Below are 23,498 nucleotides of genomic sequence, written 5' to 3' on the forward strand. Positions count from 1 at the left end.
AAATTTAGAAGGCAGTTGGATATTAAGACCATTTATCAGAATAATATGTTCCTTCTTGTACATGTGAACTTCACAGACATGGCTTCTTGGTCAGAGATACAGTGCTAACCATGTGTTTCCTCCACTGGAATGGAGTTAAATACAAGCAGAAAGTGTTGTCTAACCTATACTATTCATCCTACTATTCCATATGTATACTTCTATCTTGCCATGATGGTCATTATAGGAGTTCATGAGATTCACTGCTGGGTAAAAAAAAACCTGTTGATTTCTTACTCCCTAAAGAATCCTACCAACCATCTTCCAGTACAATAAAATATTGTCATCAAGGAGAAAGTTTCCTGGTCAGTACAATGTTGACATGGCCTATACTAACATCTATCTCTTCTGCAATAGATCTTACCCTCATATTCTGCTTAGTAACCAAGAGCAATGGCAGTCTCCTGTACTTTTAGTTTTTTCAGGACTACTCTGATGAACAATCAGGTGTAGATATCCTACATCTGGTAATGGGCTATATATTTAGATATCTTTGGCCTCTGAAAGGACCATAATCCTCTTTGTAGGCCTTATTTTCATATGTACATGTAAAATTATCAAAATATAGCTTTACATCTGCATTTGCTTCAATTGCCAACAAACTGTATCAAGTGCCTTGCAAAGGTACAAACCAATAGTAAAGCAAAGAGAGGGAAAAGATGACTGATCCTTGAACCAGGATAGTCAAGCAAGTGACTGCTACGCTCTGCTTGTGGTGGGAAGGGTGTACTTACAAACTCTATGCATTTGAGAATTTCCTGTTCAGCATTTGCTAGCTCTAGGGTCTCCCTTTATCTCATAGCAAATTGGCCACCAGGCTATGGGGACAAATAGAGCAGAAGTGGTGAGCAGGATTTGTATGGATAGAGTAAAATGGGAAGTACCTCTGATAGTCACCCGCATTGAAACATCTAAATTTTATTCCAGAGAGTGAGTGTGACTATATAGGATGAGGACAGCATCTGAGGTATCACCTAGTAGGTGCTCATAGTATGTTTTGTTTGCATTTGACTGTGGCAACTCCCTGGCAATGAAGGAAGAGAAGGAGAAGAAAGGAAGAAAAGAAGAAGGGAAGAAGAAGAAAATAAAGAAAAAATTGGAGGAAAAAGGGAAAGAGGAAGGAAGGAAAAAAACCAATAATTTAGTTTTTATGAGTGATACTTGGAAGGCTGAGTCAGAGACACTGCCAGCCGCCACCATGACAAGCCGCATGTGAAGATGCCAGTAAGCCACGAGCCATGTGGCAAGGTATAGATTTATAGAAATGGGTTAATTTAAGATATAAGAACAGTTAGCAAGAAGCCTGCCATGGCCATACAGTTTGTAAGCAATATAAGTCTCTGTGTTTACTTGGTTGGGTCTGAGCGGCTGTGGGACTGGTGGGTGAGAGAGGATTGACCTGACTGTGGGCCAGGCAGGAAAACTCTAGCTACAGATACTGCATCAGGTACACTATTAGCAACATAAAACAAAACAAAACAAAAATGAGATTCAAGTGGTATAATTTTCAAAGCCATAAATTTCCATTTACCTACTTTTATAGAAATACTTTGTTTCCATGGTAGTACAAGAATGTTGCACCCAGCCCAAGTGTATCAGTTACTTTCCTACTGCTGTCAGGAGACAGGATGCTTAAGACAATTTATAAAAGATGTGTTCAACTGGAATTATGATTTCAGAGAGCTGGTGTCATAATGGTAGAGCAATATCATTGTTTCAGCCACCAACCTCCACATGACTCTGAAATGTCTTCCTAGCTGCTACAAGGATAGGCCATTAAATCCTGGTTATAGCATTCAACCCATCTTATAGTATAAAACCTCATAGTCATTCACATTCCTCTAAAAACAACATGGGCAGGCCTGTCAGAGCAATAGCCCATTCCCTGGTAGCACCTTCCTTCTAAGTTATTTTTTTATTACTGATTCAAAGCACCACGACCAAGATAATACCTAAAAGACATCATTTAATTGGGCTTAAACTATCAGAGAGGTAAAGTTTGTTGTGGTGAAACAAATGCATGGAGACAAAACAGCTGTGAGCTCATATCTGTATCCAGAAGCAGGAGACTGAGAGGACACTGAAAATGACTAAACCTTTTGAAACCTCAAAGCCTACTCCCAGTGACACAAGTTTTTCAACAGGGCTGTACCTCATATCCATCTTGAAGAGTTCAACCAAACGAAGAACAAATATTCAAACATTTGAGGATTTGGGAGTCATTTTCATTCAAATCATAATCCATGCAACTCTAGATCTACATAGATCTGCCTTCACTGAGTTTGTTCTGCCTCTAGAGACATTTTGCATCATAAATCTCTTTGGGTGCCTGGTCTTGTTTCCCTTAGAATGGTCTTGTGCTCTGCCTCCCTCAATCTATCATAGCACCAAGCACAGTGAAAAGACAAACAAAAATTGGAAGAAATCAATAAATTCCTTAAAGAAAGTCAAGAAAAAGCATTTAAACCAGTGAATTAAAAAGACCAAGATTTGAAAACTGAAATAGAGACAATAAAGATGATACAAACTGAGGGAATACTGGAAATGGAAAATCTGAGTAAACAAACAGGAACTACAGGTGCAAGCTTAACCAACAGAATGCAAGAGATAGAAGAGAGAATCTCTGGCATTGAAGATACAATAGAGGAAATAGATTCATCAGTCAAAGAAAACACTAAAGCCAAAAGAGTGATAACAGAAAATGTCCAAGAAATTTGGGGCACCATAAAAAGACCAAACCTAAGAATAATAGGGATAGTAGAAGGAGAAGAATACCAACTCAAAGCACAGAAAATATATTCAACAAAATCATAGAAGAGAATTTTCCCAACTTAAAGAAGGAAAAGTATATGAAGGTCCAAGAAACTTACAGAACACCAAACAGACTAGACCCTCATCCCTCCAAAAAAGATTTCTTGCCACATAATAATCAAACCACTAAACATAAGGGATAAAGAAAAAATATTAAGAGATGAAATAAATGCCAAATAACATATAATAGTAGACTGATCAGAATAACACCTGATTTCTCAATGAAGACTCTGAAAGCCAAAAGGTCCGGGACAGATGTTATGCAGATACCAAAAGACCATGAATGCCAACCCAGAATATTATATCCAGCACAATTCTGAATCACTATAGAATGAGTAAACAAAATATTCTATGGAAAAAAACAGATTTAAACAACACCTATCCACAAATCTATACCTACAGAAAGCACTATATGGAAAAATCCAACCTAAGGAAGTTAGATACACACATGAAAATACAGGCAATAGATAATAACACACCAACAAATATAAAAGAAGAGAAACACTACAAAAAAAAGGAATTAACAATCACTGGTCATTAATATCCATTAATACTAATGGTCTCAATTCACCTATAAAAAGACAAAGGCTGACAGAATGGATATGAAAACAGATCCGTCCTTCTGCTGCATACAAGATACACACCTCAACTTTAAAGACAGACATTATCTCAATTTAAAAGACTCTGAAAAGATTTTCCAATCAAATGGACCTAAGTAGCAAGCTGATGTAGCTATTCTAACATATAATAAAATATACTTCAAAATAAAATCAATTGAAAGAGATCAAGAGGGACATTACACACTTCTCACAGGGAAAATCCCCCAAGATTAAGTCTCAATTCTAAACATTTATTCCTCAAATACAAGGACACCCACAGTTGTAAAAGAAACATTACTAAAGCTTAAATTACACATCAAACACCATACACTACTCGTGGGAGATTTCAACACCCCACTCTCACCACTGGGTAGATCTGCCAAACAGAAACTTAACAGAGAAATAAGGGACCAAACAGAAGTTATGACTCAGATGGACTTAATAGATATCTACAGAACATTCCACCCTAACATAAAAGAATATGCCTTCTTCTCAGTATCCCATGGAACCTTCTCTAAAATCAACCACATACTCAGTTACAAAGCAAATCTCAACACATGCAAAAAATTGGAATAGCAGTCTAGTCATCCTTGTTCCACATCTAGTATCCTCCTATGAGTGAGTACATACCATATTTATCTTTCTGAGTCTGGGTTACCTCACTCAGGATGATTTTTTCTAGATCCATCCATTTGCCTGCAAACCTCATGATGTCATTGTTTTTCTCTGCTGAGTAGTATTCCATAGTGTATATGTACCACATTTTATTTATCCATTCTTCAGTTGAAGGGGATCTAGGTTGTTTCCAGGTTCTGGCTATTACAAACAATGCCGATATGAACATAGCTGAGCAAGTGCCCTTGTGGTATGATTGAGCATTCCTTGGGTATATGCCCACGAGTGTTATAGCTGGATCTTGGGAGAGATTGATTCCCAATTTTCTAAGAAAGCACCGTATTGATTTCCAAAGAGGTTGTAAAAGCTTACATTCCAACCACCAGTGGAGAAGAGTTCCCCTAGCTCCACATCCTCTCCAGCATAAGGTGCCTTCAGTGTTTTTGATCTTAGCCATTCTGACAGGCTTAAGGTGGTATCACAGAGTTGTTTTGATTTGCATTTCCCTGATAATTAGGGATGTTGAGCAATTCCTTAAATGTCTTTCAGCCATTTGAGTTTCCTCTGTTGAGAATTCTCTGTGTGGTTCTATAGTCCATTTCTTATTTGGATTGTTGGGCATTTTGATGTCTAATTTCTCGAGTTTTCATTTTGTTTTGTTTTGGAGTTTTGAGACGGGGTTTGTCTGTGTCCCCAAGAAAGATAAGGGAATAGCCCAATGAAGGAGAAGTGGATGAGGTCTACATGGACAGCCTGGATGTGAGTGGGAGTAATGAAGGGCAATGGTCAAGGAAAAGAGAGTTTGGGGGAGCGAGAGATCCCAGCTGGATCAAGAACAGAGAGGGAAAACAAAGAATAGGAGACCATAGTTAATGAAGACCACATGAGAATAGGAAGAAGCAAAGTGCTAGAGAGGCCCACAGAAATCCACAAAGATACCCCCACAATAGACTGCTGGCAATGGTCAAGAGACAGCACTGAACTGAACTAGTCTGGTGATGGGATGACCAAACACCCTAATTGTAGTGCTAAAAACCACATCCAATGACTGAGGGAACTGGATGCAGAGATCCATGGCTAGGCCCTGGGTGGAGCTCTGAGAGTCCAATTAGCAAGAAAGAGGAGGGTTTATATGAGCAAGAATTGTTGAGACCAAGTTTGGATAAAGCACAGGGACAAATAGCCAAACGAATAGAAACACAAGAACTATGAACCAAAGACTGAGGGGCCCCCAACTGGATCATACCCTCTGAATGGGTCAGACAATAGATTGGCTTGGTCAGTTTGGGAGGCATCCAGGCAGTGGGACTGGTCCTGTGCTCAGTGCATGAGTTGGCTGTTTGAAAGCTGGGGCTTATGCAGGGTCTCTTGGCTCGGCCTGAGAGGAGGGGACTGGACCTGCCTGGACTGAGTCAACCACATTGATCTCAGTCCCCAGGGGAGGCTTTGCCCTGGAGGAGGTGGGAATGGGGGGCAGGAGTGGGGAGAACAAGGGAATCCATGGCTGATACATAGAACTGAATTTTATTGTAAAATAAAAGTAAATTAAATTTTAAAAAATTGAATAACCTCCTATATTTTATCATGGCTTAAACTTATATTTCAACCACAACAAAATTATAAAAAGCCTACAATCTCATGGGAACTGAACAATGACAAAATGAATCACCAATGGATCAAGGAAGGAATAAAGAAAGAAATTAAAAATTTCCTGGAATTCAATAGAAATAAAAGTACAACATACACAAACCTATGGGACACTATGAGAGCAGCACTAAGAGAAAAATTCATAGCTCTAAATAACCACATAAAGAAGATAGAGAAATCTCACACTAGTGACTTAACAGCACACCTGAAAGTTCTAGAACAAAAAGAAGCAATCTCACCCAGGAGGAATATATGCCAGGAAATAATCAAATTGAGGGCTGAAATCAATAAAATAGAAACAAAGAGAACAATACAAAGAATCAATAAAACAAAGAGTTGGTTCTTTGAGAAAATCAACAATATAGACAAGCCCTTATCCAAATTAAGCAAAAGGCAGAGAGAGCATCCAAATCAACAAAATCAGAAATAAAATGGGAGTCATAACAAGAGACAATGAAGAAATCCAGAGAATCATCTGGTCATATTTCAAAAACCTGTACTCCACAAAATTGGAACATCTAAAAGAAATGAACAATTTTCTAGATAGGTACCACATACCAAAGTTAAGTCAAGACCAGATAAACTATTTAAATAGGCCAATAATCCCTAAGAGAAATACAAACAGTCATTAAAAGTCTTCCAACCAAAAAATGTCCAGTACCAGATAGTTTAAGCACAGAATTCTACCAAAATTACAAAGAAGTGGTTTCCAATACTCTTCAAATTGTTCCATCTAATAGATACAGAAGGAACATTACCAAACTTTTTGTTATGAGGCTACAGTTACCCTGATACCCAAAGCACACAAAGATGTAACAAAGAAAAAAAAATACAGACCAATCTCCTTCATGAACACCAATGTAAAAATACTCAATAAAATATTGGCAAACTGAATCCAAGAACACATCAAAAAATTATCCACCATGATCAAATAGGCTTCAGCCCAGGGATGCAAAGATGATTCAACATACAAAAATCTATCCATGTAATACATTATATAAACAAACTGAAAGAAAAAAACTACATGATCATCTCATTAGATGCTGAAAAAGCCTTTTACAAAATCCAACACTCCTTCATGATAAAGGTCCTAGAGAGGTCAAGTAGACAGGGAACATACCTAAACATAATAAAGGGAATTTACAGCAAGCCAACAGCCAACATCAAATTAAAAGGGGAGAAACTCAAAGTGATTCCACTGAAATCAGGAACAAAACAAGGCTTTCCACTCTCCCCATATTTATGCAATATAGTATTTTAATTTTTAGCTAGAGCAATAAGAAACAAAAGGAGATCAAAAGGATACAAATTAGAAATGAAGAAATCAAACTTTTACTATTTGCAGATGATATAATAGTGTATATAAGTGACCTCAATAATTCTACCAGGGAACTCCTACAGCTGGTAAATTCCTTTAGTAATGTGGAAGGATACAAGATTAGCTCATTAAAATCAAGAGCCCTCCTATATACAAATGATAAAAGGGCCGATAAATAAATATAAAACTACCTTGGGGTAACTCTAACTAAGCAAGTGAAGGACCTGTATGACAAGAACTTTATGTCTTTGAAGGAAGAAATTGAAGAAGATATCAGAAAATGAAAAGATCTTCCATGCTCATGGATAAGAATGAATACTATTGTAAAAAAAATGGCAATATTACCAAAAGCAATCTACAGATTCAATGCAATCCCCATCAAAATCCCAACACAATTTTTCACAAACCTGGAAAGAACAACATTAACCTTCATTTGGAAAAACAAAAAACCCAGGATAGCTAAAACAATTCTGTACATTAAAGTAACCTCTGGAGGCATCACCATCCCTGACATCAAGCTCTACTATAGAGCTATAGTAATAAAAATACCTTGGTACTGGCATAAAAACCTACATGTGGACCAATGGAATAGAATTGAAGAACCTGACACTAATCTGCACATGTATGAACACCTATATTATGACAAAGATGCCAAAACTGTACAATGGAAAAAAGAAAGCATCTTCAACAAATGGTACATGCATAACTGGATGTCAACATATAGAAGATTGCAAATAGATCAATATCTGTCACCATGCACAAAACTTAAATACAAGTGGATCAAAGACCTCAACATAAATCCAGTTACTCTGAACCTGATAGAAGAGAAAGTAGGAAGTAGTATTGAACACATTGGCACCAGAGATTGTAGCTAGAGGTTTCCTGGTCCTGCCTGGCCTATGGTCAGGACAAATCTCTCTCACCCACCAGTACTGCATCTGCTTAGACCCAACTCAGTAAACACACAGAGACCTATATTGCTTACAAACTGTATGGCCACAGCAGCCTTCTTGTTATCAATTTCTTATATCTTAAATTAACCCATATCTATTAATCTATAAGTTGCCATGTGGCTCGTGGCTTACCGGTACCTTACATCTTTCTTTACATGGCAGCGGCTGGCAGTGTTTCTCTGCCTCAGCCTTCCACTTCCCAGCATTCTTCTCTCTCCTTGTCCCACGTATACTTCCTGCCTGACTACAGGCCAATCAATGTTTTATTTATTAACCAATCAGAGCAACACATTTAACATACAAAACATCCCACAGCAAGAGAGCACTTCCTAAATATAACACCAGCAGCACAGACACTGAGAGAAACAATTAATAAATGGGACCTCTTGAAACTGAGAAGCTTTTGTAGGGCAAAGAACACAGCCAATAAGGCAAAACGACAGTCTAGAGAATGGGAAAAGGTCTTCACCAACTCCACATCTGACAGAGGGCTGGTATCCAGAATATGTAAAGAACTCAAGAAATTAGATATCAAAACACCTAACAGTCCAATTTTAAAATGGGCTATAGAGATAAACAGAATTCTCAACAGAAGAATTTCAAATGGCTGAAAGACATTTAAGGAATTGCTCAACATCCTTAGTCATCAGGGAAATGCAAATCAAAATGACTATAAGATACCATTTTACACCATCAGAATGGCTATGATCAAAAACACTGAAGATAGCTTATGTTGGAGAGGATGTGGAGAAAGGGGAACACACCTCTGCTGTTGGTGGGAATGCAAACCTATACAGTCACTTTGGAAATCAGTATGGCAGTTTCTCAGAAATTTGGGAATCAATCTAACTCAAGACCCAGCTATATTACTCTTGGGCATATACCCAAGGAGTGCTCAATCTTACCACAAAAACACATGATCAACAATGTTCATAGCAGCATTATTTGTAATAGCCAGAACCTAGAACAACCTACATGCTCCTCAATAGAGGAATGAATAAAGAAAATGTGGTATATATATACAATGGAGTACTACTCAGCAGAGAAAAACAATGATATCACGAGGTTTGCAGGCAAATGAATGGAACTAACAAATATCATCCTGAGTGTGGTAATCCTGACTCAGAGGGACAAACATGGTATACACTCACTCATAAGTGGATACTAGATATAAAGCAAAGGATAACCAAACCACAACCCACAGCTCCAGGGAGGCTGGCTAATAAGGAGGACCCTAGGAAAGGCGCCTGGATTGCCCAGCAATGGAGAAATGGATGAGATCTACATGAGCAAACTGTGTGTGAAAGGGGGTAATGTAGGGCAAGGGACAGGGAATGAGAGCTTAGAGAACCAGGAGGTTCGAGCTGGAATGGGAAGAGATTGGGAGAACAAGGAAAGAGATACCATGATAAATGAAGACACTATGTGAATAGGAAGAAGCAGAGGGCTAGGGAAGTTCCTAGTAATCCACAAAGATGACTCCACCATAGACTACTGACAATAGTCAAGAGGGAACCTGAGCTGGCCTTCTCTGGTGATCAGATGGCTGCATACCCTAATTGTCATAATAGACCCCTCATCTAGTGACTGATGTAAGCAGATGCAGAGATCCATGGCTACATCCTAGGTGGAGAACCAGGAGTCCAATCAATGAGAGAGAGGAGGGATTCCATGAGAAAGGGATATGGAAACCATGACTGGAAAAATACAGAGACAACTAGCTAAACGAGTGGAAATGTAATAGCTGAGGAGCCCTCATGGGACTGGACTAGACCCTCTGGATAATTGAGACAGTTGTTTAGCTTGAACTATATAGGGCCCCCACAGGCAGTGGGATCAGGACCTGTCCCTAGTGAATGAGCAGGGTTTTTTTGGAGACTAGTGCCTATGATGAGACACTTTGCCCAGGCTTGGAGCAGGGAGGGGGGCTTGCTTCTGCCTCAGCTGAATGTACCAGGCTCTGCTGACTCCACATGGGAGACCTTGCCTTGGAGGAGGTTGGAATGAGGGGTAAGTTGGTGGGAAAGGCTGGGAGGCAGGAGGAGGGGGACAGGGGAATCTGTGGTTGGTATGTAAAATGAATAGAAAATCTCTTTAAAAAAGAAACGATATTGTATAAAGTGAGTTGGTAAGAACTCAAGGAAAATCTGACATTTCTCCACAGATAGCCCTTACCAATGTATTGAACAAATCCTGAATGGTTTTATAATAAAAACACAGAGACAGATATTGGGGTAAATCCTGAAAGATCAGAGAGACAAAGGAACAAGCCACTAGAGAAACTTCTTTCCATTACCAAATCCTCAGGCCCAAAGACAGGAAAGGTTCTGTCTCCATGAAGCCTCAAAATGAATGCCTCTGAGTCCTCACTGAAAGGGGATTCTTGTTCATCTCCTCATGCCTTATATGCCTTTCTCCACCCAGCCATTTCACTTCCTTACTAGTGATGGGATTGATGGTCTATGTGCTTCCCAAATACTGGTACCAAAGGCATGAGATCTCAAGTGCTGGAATTAAAGGCTTGTGACTCCCCAGTACTAGGACTAAAGGTGTGTGCTACTACTACCTGTTTCTGTTTCTCTACTACAATGCATCAATTTCATGTAGTCTAGTGTGGTCTTGAACTCACAGATATCCAGATGAATTTCTGCCTCCTGAGTGCTAAGATTAAAAGTGTGTGCCAGCACTGCCTGGCCTCTATATTTGATCTAGTTGATGGCTCTATCCTCTGATCCTCAGGCAAGTTTTATTTGATAAACAATATATTACCACAAAAATGACTGAAAAATTATGGATATTTGTTTGTTGTATGGATAGTGAATTCTCTATTTCCTTGCACTCATCAAAGAAGACCTTAATGATGATTTAAAAAGGCATCTTGTGAACTGAGGTGATGTATAAGATTGAAACTAGTGGTCCTCCCTTTTCCTCTGCTCCTTGAAGTTGACTACATTCATAAAACCTCATGAACTTGAAAAATATTTTATTATTTCCAGTGATTCTTCAGTTTTTTCTTGTTTGTTATGGTATATATAACTCATCTCTTTCTTTTTAAAAATTTATTGTATATAGAAATTTTAATTTGTGTACTTATGTAGGCTCCATCTCATGTCACTGCACTGGGACAGAGGTAAGAGAACAACTTTCATGAGTCATTTCTCTGCTGCCATCATATGGGTCACACCAGTCAAACTCAGCTAGTCAGGCTGAGTGTCAAGTTCCTTTATCCACTGAAATATCTTTTCAGCTCTAATGCTTTTTTTCTGAGTAAAATAACTAAAATAGTCTGACTTATAGAAGTCAAAATAAGAGATCTGACGGGATTTCCTTTATTAAAAATGAATTACTTCTGGAAAGATGGAGTGAACAGATATCAAAACATTAAAATGATGCAAGAGGATAGGGCTTTGGGTTTACCAAAAACTGTATGATATTTTCAAAGGCTTGTCTGAATCAAGAAATGTCATTCTTAATGCTTTTGAATTCCTTTGCATTGTAAATAGGATTTGAATATTTTTTTAATTTTCCTTCTGAAATGACTGCAAGATAAGGACTAATAACAAGATAAGACTTTTATTCTTTAAACAGTTTCTTGTGATAATTCTAACCAGACAAGTGAATGATTTGTATTTTTGAAAACTAAAACAACTTTAAGTCATTGAAGAAAGACATTGACAATAATACCAGAAGATGTAACATTCTCCCATCCTCTCTGATCAGTAGGATGATTCTAGTAAAAACTGCCCTGCTGCAAAAAGCCATGTACAGATTCAATACCCACCAAAACACATCCAACACAGACTTCACAAGAAGTAAAATATTCAGCTTCATATGGAAACACAGACACATATACAGATACACTGTGTCTTAGTTAGGATCTGCTGAAAAGACACCATGACCATGGCAACTCTTCTTAAGGAAACCATTTAACTGAGATGGTTTATAGTTTCAGAGGTTTAGTCCACTATCTTCAAGGTGGGTGGCATATAGGCAGACACATGCTAGAGAAAGAGCTGAGAATCCTACTTCTTGACCTGCCAGTGACAGGAAGTTGTCTGAGACACTGGACATAGCTTAAGCATAAAGGACCTCAAAGACAAAACCACAGTGTCATACTTCCTCCAACCAAACCACACCTCCTATAATGCCACTCCCTATGAGCTCATGGGAGTCAACTGCATTTAAAATAACACACATGCACACAAAAACTAAAACTATGAATAATAAAAAACTACTGGCAGTATCACCCTCCTGGACTTCAAGTTGTACTACAGACTGTTGTAATAAAAATATTATGATTGTCATAAAAACAGACACATTGACCAATGGTACTGAACTGAAGACTTACACTTAAGTCCACACTTCTATGATTTCTGACAGAAAAGCAAAGAATTCACACTGGAGGAGAGATAGCATTTTCATTAGTGGTGCTGATAAAACTGCTTTACTGCATGTAGAAGAATTTAAATAGATTCATGTTAAATACCCTGAAAAAAAGTCCAATTAAAATGGACCAAAGATCTCAACATAAGGCCAGACACAGTGAATCTGATAAAAGAGAAAATGTGGAATACACTTGAACTCATTGGCACTGAGAGTATTTTCTAATTAATACATTAATGGCACAAGAAATAAGATCAATAATTAAAAAAATGGGACCTCATGAAGCTCAAAATATTCTGTATGGCAAAGGACACAAGTATCCATACAGAGAGACAATATACATATTGGTAAAATATCTTTATCAATCATATATCTGGTAGTAGGTTAGTATCTAGGATATATGTACAACTTAAAAGAAATGAAAATTGAGAAAATGAACAATGCAATTTTAAAATTGGGTATAGAGGTAAGCAGAAAGTTCTCAAAAGATGAACCATAAAAAGCCCAGAAACATCTGATGAAATATATGGCATCTTTCAACATGAGAAAATGCAAATTTAACTATTTTGACATTTCACGTTACACCAGTCACAATGGCAAACATCAATAAAACAAATAGGACCTCATGCTATTGAAGATGTGAGGAAAAAGAAACACTTTTTAGTGCTAATTGGAGTGCATATTTGTATGACTATGGAAATCACTCCCTGAGGAAGCTGCTAATGGATACACTCTAAGATCCAGCTATACCACCAGTGAGCTTATAACAAAAGGAGTCCATATCATACTATAGAGAAAATTGCTTATCAATGTTCATTGCTAACCCTTTCAAAATAGCAGAAATTAGAAATAGCCTAGATTTTCATCAACTGATGAGTGGAAAACAAAAATATGCTACTTTTACACAGTGAAATATCATAAGACAGTTAAGAAAAATAAAATTTACATGTAAATAGATGGAACCAAAAAAATCACCCTGAATGAAGAAACACAGACCACAAAAGACAAATATTTTGTCTTATATGAGGATGTTAAAGACATTCAAAGACTGTTAAGTCTTTGAAATGAGTGTTATATTCTGAATAGAGTCAGAGGTTAGGTACCTACTATGCAGTGTGAAAGAAAGGATCTCTCAAGGAAGGGGAAATATAACATTGTTATAGAGAGACAGAGGGTAGATTAGAATAGGAGGATTATGTGGGGAGATGAATGTAAAAATAACCTTCATAATACAAGGTAAAAAGCAAAAGATTGGGATATCTGTAAAATATGGGGCATTAGACTATGTGAGTCTGTAAATGATGCAGGGGCTCTAGTCACTCTTTGGTTGATAGCCTTAATCCCTACCACACCCCAGGAGGTCAGGATCCCCAAAAGATAGGACCCAACTGAGTGCTGGCCCCACCTGAACTGGCCCCTGTCCCAGAGAGAACACACTGACTGGTCCCATGCCATCCCAGCTCTCCTATCGATTGTTACACCCCTCACTGCACCTCACCTCCCCACTATGCTGTCTGCTCAGACCATACCAGAGCCAGACTCTCTCTTAAAACTGTTAGAGGCCCCTACCAAGTCCTAAATGCTTCTAAACCAAATCTCACCCATTCCTGTTTATTATGCTTTGACACTAAGACCCCCTACTATGAGGGAATAGATGCCATGAGAAATTATACTGAATCTGTCCAACCTTCTCAGTGCTGTTGACAACAGAAAGGAGGGGGCAGATTCATTCTACTGTGTCTTGCAGAAATGGGACTCTACCTAGGAACTGTGCCTGCCTCTAACTAGCCACTATATAATTAGACAATTCAGATGCTTCCCACAGATACCTCCTTCTCCCAGAGGACATGCTGGTGGGCATGCTCCATTGGAATTGCTCTCGGTGTCCATGGGCAGTTATTGAGTCAGACCAAAGACTTTTGCATATTGATATGTTTGGTTCCAAAACAATCTATCATCAAGAAAAAGATTTATACCAAAGGTTAGAGGGGAACCGAGTTTGACTAAAAAGACAGCCCATGACAACCTTCATGTTAGGTGTCCTCCTAAGCCTTCAACTGGCAGCTGCAGGGTCTGGGATATCATCTTTAAAGGTACAAGACAAATATTACAATGACCTACGAGCTGCCATCAATATAGACATAGGAATGCTTGAAAACTTTATTGCCCACCTACAAGCCTTCCTGTCTTCTGTTGCTAAAGTGGTATTACAAAACAAATGTGGGTTGGACCTCATATTCTTACAGCAAGAGGGGCTATGTGCAACTCTTGGAGAAGAATGTTATTTCTATGTTAACTATTCAGGGATGATAAAAGAATCACTGGCAAAGTTCAGAGAGGGTTGGCAAATGCAAAATGAACAAGAACAAACACAGAGCTGGTTTGAGGCACTGTTCAACTCGTGCCCATAGTTGACTACTCTGATTTCCACCTTGCTGGGTCCCATACTGATCTACTCTTACTAACCTTTGGTCCCTATATTCTGAACAAATTAGTTTCCTTTGTTAAGGAATGGATAAATACAGTACAGGTGATGGTGCTGAGGCCTCAGTACCTTCCCTTCAGGACCCTCAGAGAGAACCCATGATTGAGTCCTCTTAAGTTAACACCTAGAGGGGGAAATGAGGACCCCAGGTCCTTGCCCAGACCCTGCTTTGGCCATGCTGCAGCCATGACAGATTGTGGAAAAGACCCAGCAAGATGTAGGCACCTGGCTCAGCAAGATGTGCCCTTGAGCCACTGACCTTGGGCCTAGCTCTAATTACTAAGAAAACCACACCAAAAATACACACATGGTAAAAGAAACTAATTGAAGGTTACAACTAGCAGGCTCACAATAAAGATAAAATGTAGTAACCACAGCAACCACTATAAGAGATAATAACTTTCCTGCAGCTGCAACTGACCAAGTAAGCCAATGACAGCAAGTCTGGCTGGGAGGTACACCAGAGTTTGTTCCTATGCGACCCATAGAGCCCCAAATCCCCCTTCTTTTACTCCCTATAAATACCCTGCTCCATTGCTACTCAAGGTCTCCCCTGCTCCATTGCTGTGAAAGTAGGAAGGAGAGGACCGAATTAACTTGCAATAAAAGACTCTTTGCTTTTGTATTAGATCTGTTCTCTTGGTCTTTGGGGGTCCAGACTCTGGGAACACCACCACCATGTGAATCCCAGGACCAAACTCAAGTTGTCAGACTTGGCAGCAAGTGCCTTCATCTGCTGAGCCGTCCCATCAGCCTCCTTTCTGTTTGTTTGTGTGTTGCTTTTTAATCCAGGTCTTAAATATATATGATTTAGATTCCAAATTGAAGTCCTTCAAGCAAGAATCTTCTCTGGTTTAGTCTCAGGAAATTATTACCTTCATATCTTTTCTTAGGCTAATACTAAATGCTCTGTCTCCATTTAACTAACATGAAATCAATGGGTTTCTGCAGAGAAAACTAAATATTTTTTCATCTGCTTTGATGATTTGGACTGAACTGATAAACATAAATCTAAGGGTATTTATGATCTGTCCATCTAAACCTGCAGTTCTTAACCTGTGTGTCTTCGGCTACATGAGTCACATATTAGACATCCTGCACATCAGATATTAGTTATGTCTTGATCAACAGACCAATAAACATTATGGTGAGTTTTCAGTTAGAGGTGCATTTAATGCAAAGATTCAAAGATCAAAGTGAGAGTTTGTCTCTTTCTTTCATACCTGGGAGTTTAACACACGGTGGTTTCAGAATTCTGGGTGTTGACAAGGTTCAGGCAGTCTGCTATATTACTGGACCCAGAAGCAAAAATGAGGCATTCTCAAGTCCCCAAATATGTATATCAAATAAAATTGGTATCCTGAACCAATAAAATAGGGAATTTGGTAATGGGATGATGCAAGAAAAACACAAAGATTGTGACTCTGTCAGCCCATAGGAAAAAGAGGACAGGAACTTCTCATGATTAGGGACTTTAAAATCCATTATCTTGCCAGGTGATGGTGGCTCATGACTTTAATCCCAGCACATAGGAACCAGAGGCAGACAGATCTCTTTCAGTTCAAGGCCAGGTTTCAGGACAGCTGGAGCAGGACATAGAGAAGCTCTGTCTCAAAAAAAAAAAAAAAAGCAAAAACAAATAAATCTTGTGCCACATCATTATGGCAGCCATTTTTGCTTTTTCTTTATTCTGGTGTCCTTTTCTCCAAAATCCTATTAAAATTTGCTTCACTTTAACCAGTCTTTTTAATTTAATGAAGACTCTGTCTTGTTTCCCACATGCTGGGATTACAACTGACCTGTGACAAAATGTCCAGCTACTTTGCCTCTTTTTAGCACTTCATTAACATTCTGGGTCCTTTGTTAACATCAATGTCATTTTAAGTCAGCTTGCAGACATGTGTTTCTCTTGACTTGGTTTCCATGTCAATAAATTTTCATTAACACCATTGAGATGTAGGTATTCTCTCTACCTCATATGGAGAATGGGGCATGTGTGAGCAGGTACACATTTTGGTATACCTACTTGTTCATGCATTTGTAGAAGACAGACTGTTAGTGTCCAGTATCTCCCACCATTTCTCTTATGTTTTTTTTTAAGACAGGTTCTCTTAGTGAACCTGGAGTTCATCATTTCCTCAGGACTAAATGGCCAATAAGCCCCAAGGTTTTTTGTCTATCTTTACCTTTGTGCTTCAAGCATAGCAAGTGCCTTAGCCACTGAGCAATCTCCTCAGCCTCCTTTATCTTGCCTATAAGTTTGACTGTAGGGTGGCTCTGGAAGTGCCTTGGATGGGATTATAAGGATGGATTGATAAAGCAGAAGGATGAGCAAGAAGGCATTTACAACATGTCTTTTATTGTAAGTGGGGTTTTAGTGATATTCTTAGAAAACTGTAATTTATAACTGGGAAAGGAGAAAGGCCCTAAGCAAATGTTAATTGTACTGGAATTATTGAGTCTCAAATAGAGAGAGGATTCTAGCAGACTCCTGGAGGAAGGGCTCCTGTCTCTTCCCGTGTCCCATATTTTCCCTGACTCTATATCCTACCTCATATGCAGCTGTCACCAACAAAGGAAGAGAAGGGACCACAGAATGTCCATTACCTGGAGAACAACCAGATCTAGTGTGTCCATATGTTGTGCAAGGTCAAGTTGACAACATTTGGAGAGCTCTAGTTTCATCTTCTGCTTTAAACCATGCTCTCTTGCAGAGTATATCCAGAGTCTCCCCAATTTGTTAGCATTTCCATGAAGGACATAGGTTTTTTGGTCTCAAAATCAAAAACATCCAGGAGTTGCCCTACTGTTATTCAATTCCTGCTTCATCAAAAATGCACTGCCAGGATCCTCTTCTAGCTGCCTCTCCTCTCCTGGGATAATCTATCTTCCAGGGAGAAAGAGCTAATCACTAGCCTCACTATGTCCCCCTGATTTCAAGAAACACCGAGTCCCAGACCCTTTGGCGAACCTCTGCAGCTACAGGTGTGCTGTGTAACAATTTCTTATGAGTTGATACATCTGTTTCTGGAGGAAGACTCAAGAAGTACTACTTGAAACAAGAGAGAGGTTCTCAACTTTCCTAACAATGCCATCCTTCAATACAGTTCTTTATGTTGTGAGGGCCACCAACCATAAAATTATTTTCCTTGCTACTTCATAACTATAATTTTGCCACTGTTGTGAATCAATGTAAATATGCAAGATGGTCTATTTTTTTGAGGATCTTGTAAAAATCACCAGTTCATTTATACCCTCAATTTTAAATAAGGAGATTTTAAAAATTAACTCTTTTAATCTTATATCTTCTTGTTTCAGAGCTGCTCTAATTATTGCTTTCATTATGGAATATAACTGTGTCTAGAAATTCATACTTCTTTTCTCAGATTTTGAATTTAGTGAAATAATGGTTTTCATATTTTCTTCCTAATTCTCTGGATTTTATGTTCCTGGATATCCATGATGTCATTGGCATCTCTAGTTTATCAATTTGACCTTTTTACTTTCCTTTGGTGGCTTTGTCTATTGATGATGTTTATCCATTCAACGAACTTACTGCTTCATTCATTCTTTGTGGTTTTTTTTTTTAACCTAATTATATTTCCTTAATTTTTGCCTTCCTCTTAATTCTCTCTCTCTTTTTTTCCTACTGATTTGGTGTTTGGTATGGTTTTTCCAGTGCCTGAGATTATATAATTAAGCTATTTATTCAAGGCATCTGTGACTTCTAAATGTAGGAACTTAGATGTATAAATATCCTTCTAAGACTGCTTTCACAGCATACCACAAGTTTTCCCAGTTTTTACATTTACTTGTTTATTTTTATTTCATGTATGTGGATGTTTTATATGCATTTATGTCTGTGCACCACACATATGCACTGACAACAGAACTTAGAGTTACAGATGAGTGTGAGCCTCCATGTGGTGTGCTGGTAATTGAATCCAGGTTCTCTGCAAGAGCAACTAGTATTCTTAACCCCTGTGCATATGTGTTATTTTTAAAGGATTTATCAACATTAATGTTCTAAAAACTCAACACAGGTCCCCTATAAGTAAACACCACATGCTTGCTCTTAATCCCCAAGCCATGTCTCCATTCCCTATATGAGTCAAGGTCCTAAACTATCATGAATTTTAACAGTGATGCCTGCTTCTTTTTAGCTCCATTTCCTCAGAGAGAAAAAAAATGTTTTTCATTCTTTTCATTCTAAGGGAGTGCCTGTCTTTTATGACAACACACTTTTCTCTGATGCAAGATTGTTCCTGAACCCATTATTTGCAAGGTATGTATGTGTGTGTATGTGTGTATGTTGTTCATATGTGTTTGTGGAGAGGTGCATGTACATATATGTCGGCATGCATTTGGATGCCCAAGGTTTGTATCAGGAATTTCCTTGTGTCATTCTTCACTTTATCCATTGAGGTGGAGTCTATTAGTTAAACTGAGAGCTTGCTTGTACAGTGAAATCTAACTAGCTAATTTGCTCTGAAGATGCCCAGTCTCCACTTTTTAAGTGGTTGAATTGTTGATGAGATTGTCAACATCTGAACACCTGGAAAGTACTTTATGGATCAATCTTCCTAGGCTTGTTACTGCCTTTTCATCCATTTTAAAAGTATGGTTGCTTAATTTTTTATTTGCTTTCATTTTATGTGAATGGGTGGTATGCCTGCATATACATCTGTATACCACTTGCACTTCTGATGTCCATGGAGTGCAGGAAGAATGATGGACCCCTGAAAATGGAGTTACAGATTGTTACGAGCTACCATGTGCATCCTGGAAATAGAACCTGGGTTCACTGGAAAAGGAGCCAGTGCTCTTAACTACTGAGCAATCTTTGTTTTCCCTGGTCTGTCCTAGATTGGGCAATTTAGAATAATAATAATAGGTGTTGTTGAAATAAGTATAATTTTTTGTGGATTTTGATTAGTGTTTTCCTACTCCTCTCTTTCTTAACTTTCATTCATGTGTAATTTATTCTTGCCTGTGACCTAATGGATGTGAATACATGTCTCTCCAATGTGAAGAGCACCTTCCAGAATCTTATGTAATTTATAGCTTAGTGGGTATGAATTCATTTTTGTGGAATGATTTCTTTTCTTTCTCTATTATGACAGAAAATCATTGTTTGGTATAATAATCTAGTTTCCTAGTGTCTTTCAAAAGTTGGAGTATATAATCCCAAACTTTTCTGGATTAAAAATTTCCCGTGAGAATTTTGCTCTTCTCCAGAGTGTTAGTGCATACCTTTATTCCCAGTTCTTGGAAGTCAGAAGCAAGCACTGTAAGTTTAAGACTACATTTATCTACATAGTGAGTTCCAGGCAAGTGAGGGGTATATAATGACATTTGTCTCGAGAAAGGCAGGGGCACTGGAAGGATGGCTCAAAACATAAGAGCACTTGCTGCTTTTTCAGAGGACCCTGGATTGGTTCCCAGCACCCACATCAGCCCAGGGCATCACTCTACTCATTGGAATGTTTTAATTTTGCCATTTTGTCTTCAAGCTCAAAGTCTGCCCTGATACATTTTATTGGCAAGGCTTTCCACAAAGCCCTTTATTACACTGAATGTGTTCCCTTCAAACATTTTAGTATGCTCTTCACTGAATTCCTATTTCACGTTTGTTTAATTCACTTTCTCCTTTTCATTTAACTGTTTCTTTGTGTCATCATGAGTTTTTTGGGGGGAGTTAACTTTTTTCTTTAATTTTGTTGGCAATACATATAATCATTCATTTGAGGACTTTGGTATTTCATCTAATCTATTCTGATTGGAGGTCATTTTGGGGAATGATAATTTTGGGAGGAATTTTTGTAATATTTGCTTCTCCTGTTATCTTGTGGGTTTTTTTTCTGATTTCCTGGTGATGAAATGGCTCTGTTGTAACACATCAGAGGTATTTGTAATACTTTCGCTACATGAGTTCATGAGCTCAGTTAACCCACATTCTTGTAAAGGCTACATGGTGAAATTGTTGGAGCTATGGACACATTCTGTCACTTTTAATGACCTTGGGATTACTTGGGCAGAGTGCAAGTAAACATGTCCTGGAAAACTCTGATGCCTCAGAGTTACTCATCTGACTCCTGACACTAAGCAAGTTTTCCCCTAGTAGAATTCAGATTTATAAGCACTCTCCCCATTTCTTTGTTTTATGGCTTCATCATTAGCAAAAGCTTCTTCCAATGTGTCTGTTTTCACATCTTTAAAGTAATAATGAAAAATAATGCCAGCACTACTTATCCCATGGATGTGAATTATGAAAGTCTTTCTTTTCACTTTTCAATTTATAAAAAGATGTTTTTATTATTTTAAAAATTGTGCTCATGTGTCCATGTGTATGTGCATGTACATGTTTGCAGGTGCCCACAGAAACCAGAGGTGAAGAATCTCCCTTAAACTAGAGTTACAAGTAGTTCCAAGCCACCTAATGTGTATATTCGGAACCAAATACTGTACCATTTACAAGAGCAGAACTCTCTCTTAACCAATGAGCATCTGACTAGCCCCTGTACTTTCTTCTTTTTTGTATGTTCATACATACTATATAAAGTGTTTTGTTTCTTCTTTTTTGTATGTTCATAATACTATATAAAGTGTTTTGATCAAACCCCCACCCCATTCCCTCACCTCCAGTTTTTCTTCTATACCCTCCATAACTCTTCCTTCCTCATTTCATGTGTTTTGTTGTTGTTGTTGTTGTTTAATATCCACTGATTCCATATAGGCCTGACTGTGTGCCCATGGGTGCAAGACCATATATTGGAGCTTGGGTAGTACATTAGGACTCTCTACATTTTTATATTACCACAAACCCCTAAGGCTCAAAGATCATCAAGGAAGAGGGGATAGAAAGACTGTAATGCCAGAGAGAGCAGTCATCTGCAGAGAAACAGACATGATAGTGTAGTTACACAGATGAGCTCTTGGGGAGTGTGACATAAGTTCAAACATGGCAACATCACAACATGGATGAGAAAAGTGATCCTGCAGTCCCATTTATTATATTTTTATTATTAAGAGATTTTCTATTTATTTTACATACCAATTGCAGATCCCCACCCCTCCCTCTTTCCATCCCCCATCCATCTTTCAATCTCACCTCCCATACCCACCTCCTCCATGGCAAGGCCTCCCATGGAGAGTCAGCAGAGCCCGATACACTCAGTTGAGGCAAGTCCAAGCCCATCCTCCTGTTCCAAGGTTGTGTATGGTGTCCCACCATAGGCAGTGGGCTACAAAAAGCCTGCTCATGCCCTTGGGATGGATCCTGAATACACTGCCAGCAGGCTCCTTAAGCAGATCAAGCTACACAACTGTCTTACCTATGCAGGGGGCCTAGTTCAGTCCCATGGAGGCTCCACAGTTATTGGTCCACAGTTCATGAGTTCCCAGTAATTTGATTTGGTTGTCGCTGTACAACCAAATCATGATCTTGATGCCCCCTTGCTCATAGAAACCCTCTTCTCTCTCTTCAACTAGACTCTTGGAGCTCAGCCTGGTGCTTGGCTGTGGATCTCTGGATTTGCTTCCATCAGTTACTAGATGAAGGCTCTATGATAACAGTTAGGTTATTCACTACTCTGATTACCAGGGTAGGCTAGTTCAGGCACCCTCTCCATTAGTGCTAGTGGTCTAAGTTTGAGTCATTCTTGTGGATTCCTGGGAATTTCCCTAGCACCCAGTTTCTCCCTATACCAATTATATCTCCCTCTATCATGGTATCATTTTCATTACTCTTTCACTCCGTTCTTATTTCAGCTTGACCATCCCATTCCCTTAGGTTCTCATCCCCCATCCCCTACTCTCAATTGCCCCCCTCACTTCCAGTCTACTCATCTATTATCTTTTCCAAGGGAGATCCATGTGTCACTCTTGGGGTTCTCCTTGTTAGGTAGCCTCGCTGGAGCCTTGGGTTATAGTCTGGTTCTTTTGCCTTTCATCTATTATCTACTTATGATATTGAGTACATACCATGTTTGTCCTGCTGAGTCTGGGTTACCTCTAGTTCCATCCATTTTCCTGCAATCTCATGATGTCATTGTTTATTTTTCCTGCTGAGTATTATCCCATTGTGTATATGGGCCATATTTTCTTTATCCATTCTTTGGCTGACGTTCATCTAGGTGGTTTCCAGGTTCTGGCTATTACAATCAATGCTGCTGTGAATATAGTTGGGCATGTGTCCTTGTGATATGATTGAGCATTCCTAGGGCATATGCCTAAGAGTGGTATTGCTGGGTGCTGAGGTGAACTGACTCCCAGTTTTCTGAGAAACCGCCATACTGATTTCCAAAGTGGCTATATAAGTTTGCACTCCCACCAACAGTGGAGGAGTGTTCCCCTTGCTCTACATCCTCTCCAACAAAAGCTGGTATCCATGTTTTGGCTGGTAGCAATTCTGACAGACATAAGATGGTGTCTCAGTGTTGTTTTGATTTGCATTTCCTTGATGACTCATGATGTTGAACAATTCCTTAAATGTCTTTTGGCCATTCTGTTAGTCATAACAGAGAAAGAAAGAAAACATTCCATAAATATGAATTCATACTAAGCTATAATTTATATGAGATTATGAAAGGTACCCTTCACATTGAAGAGAAATGTAAGCACATCCATTAGGTCACAGCCAAGAATAA

The sequence above is a fragment of the Peromyscus maniculatus genome, chromosome 23, assembly GCF_049852395.1.
Source record: "Peromyscus maniculatus bairdii isolate BWxNUB_F1_BW_parent chromosome 23, HU_Pman_BW_mat_3.1, whole genome shotgun sequence".
Lineage (NCBI taxonomy): Eukaryota > Metazoa > Chordata > Mammalia > Rodentia > Cricetidae > Peromyscus > Peromyscus maniculatus.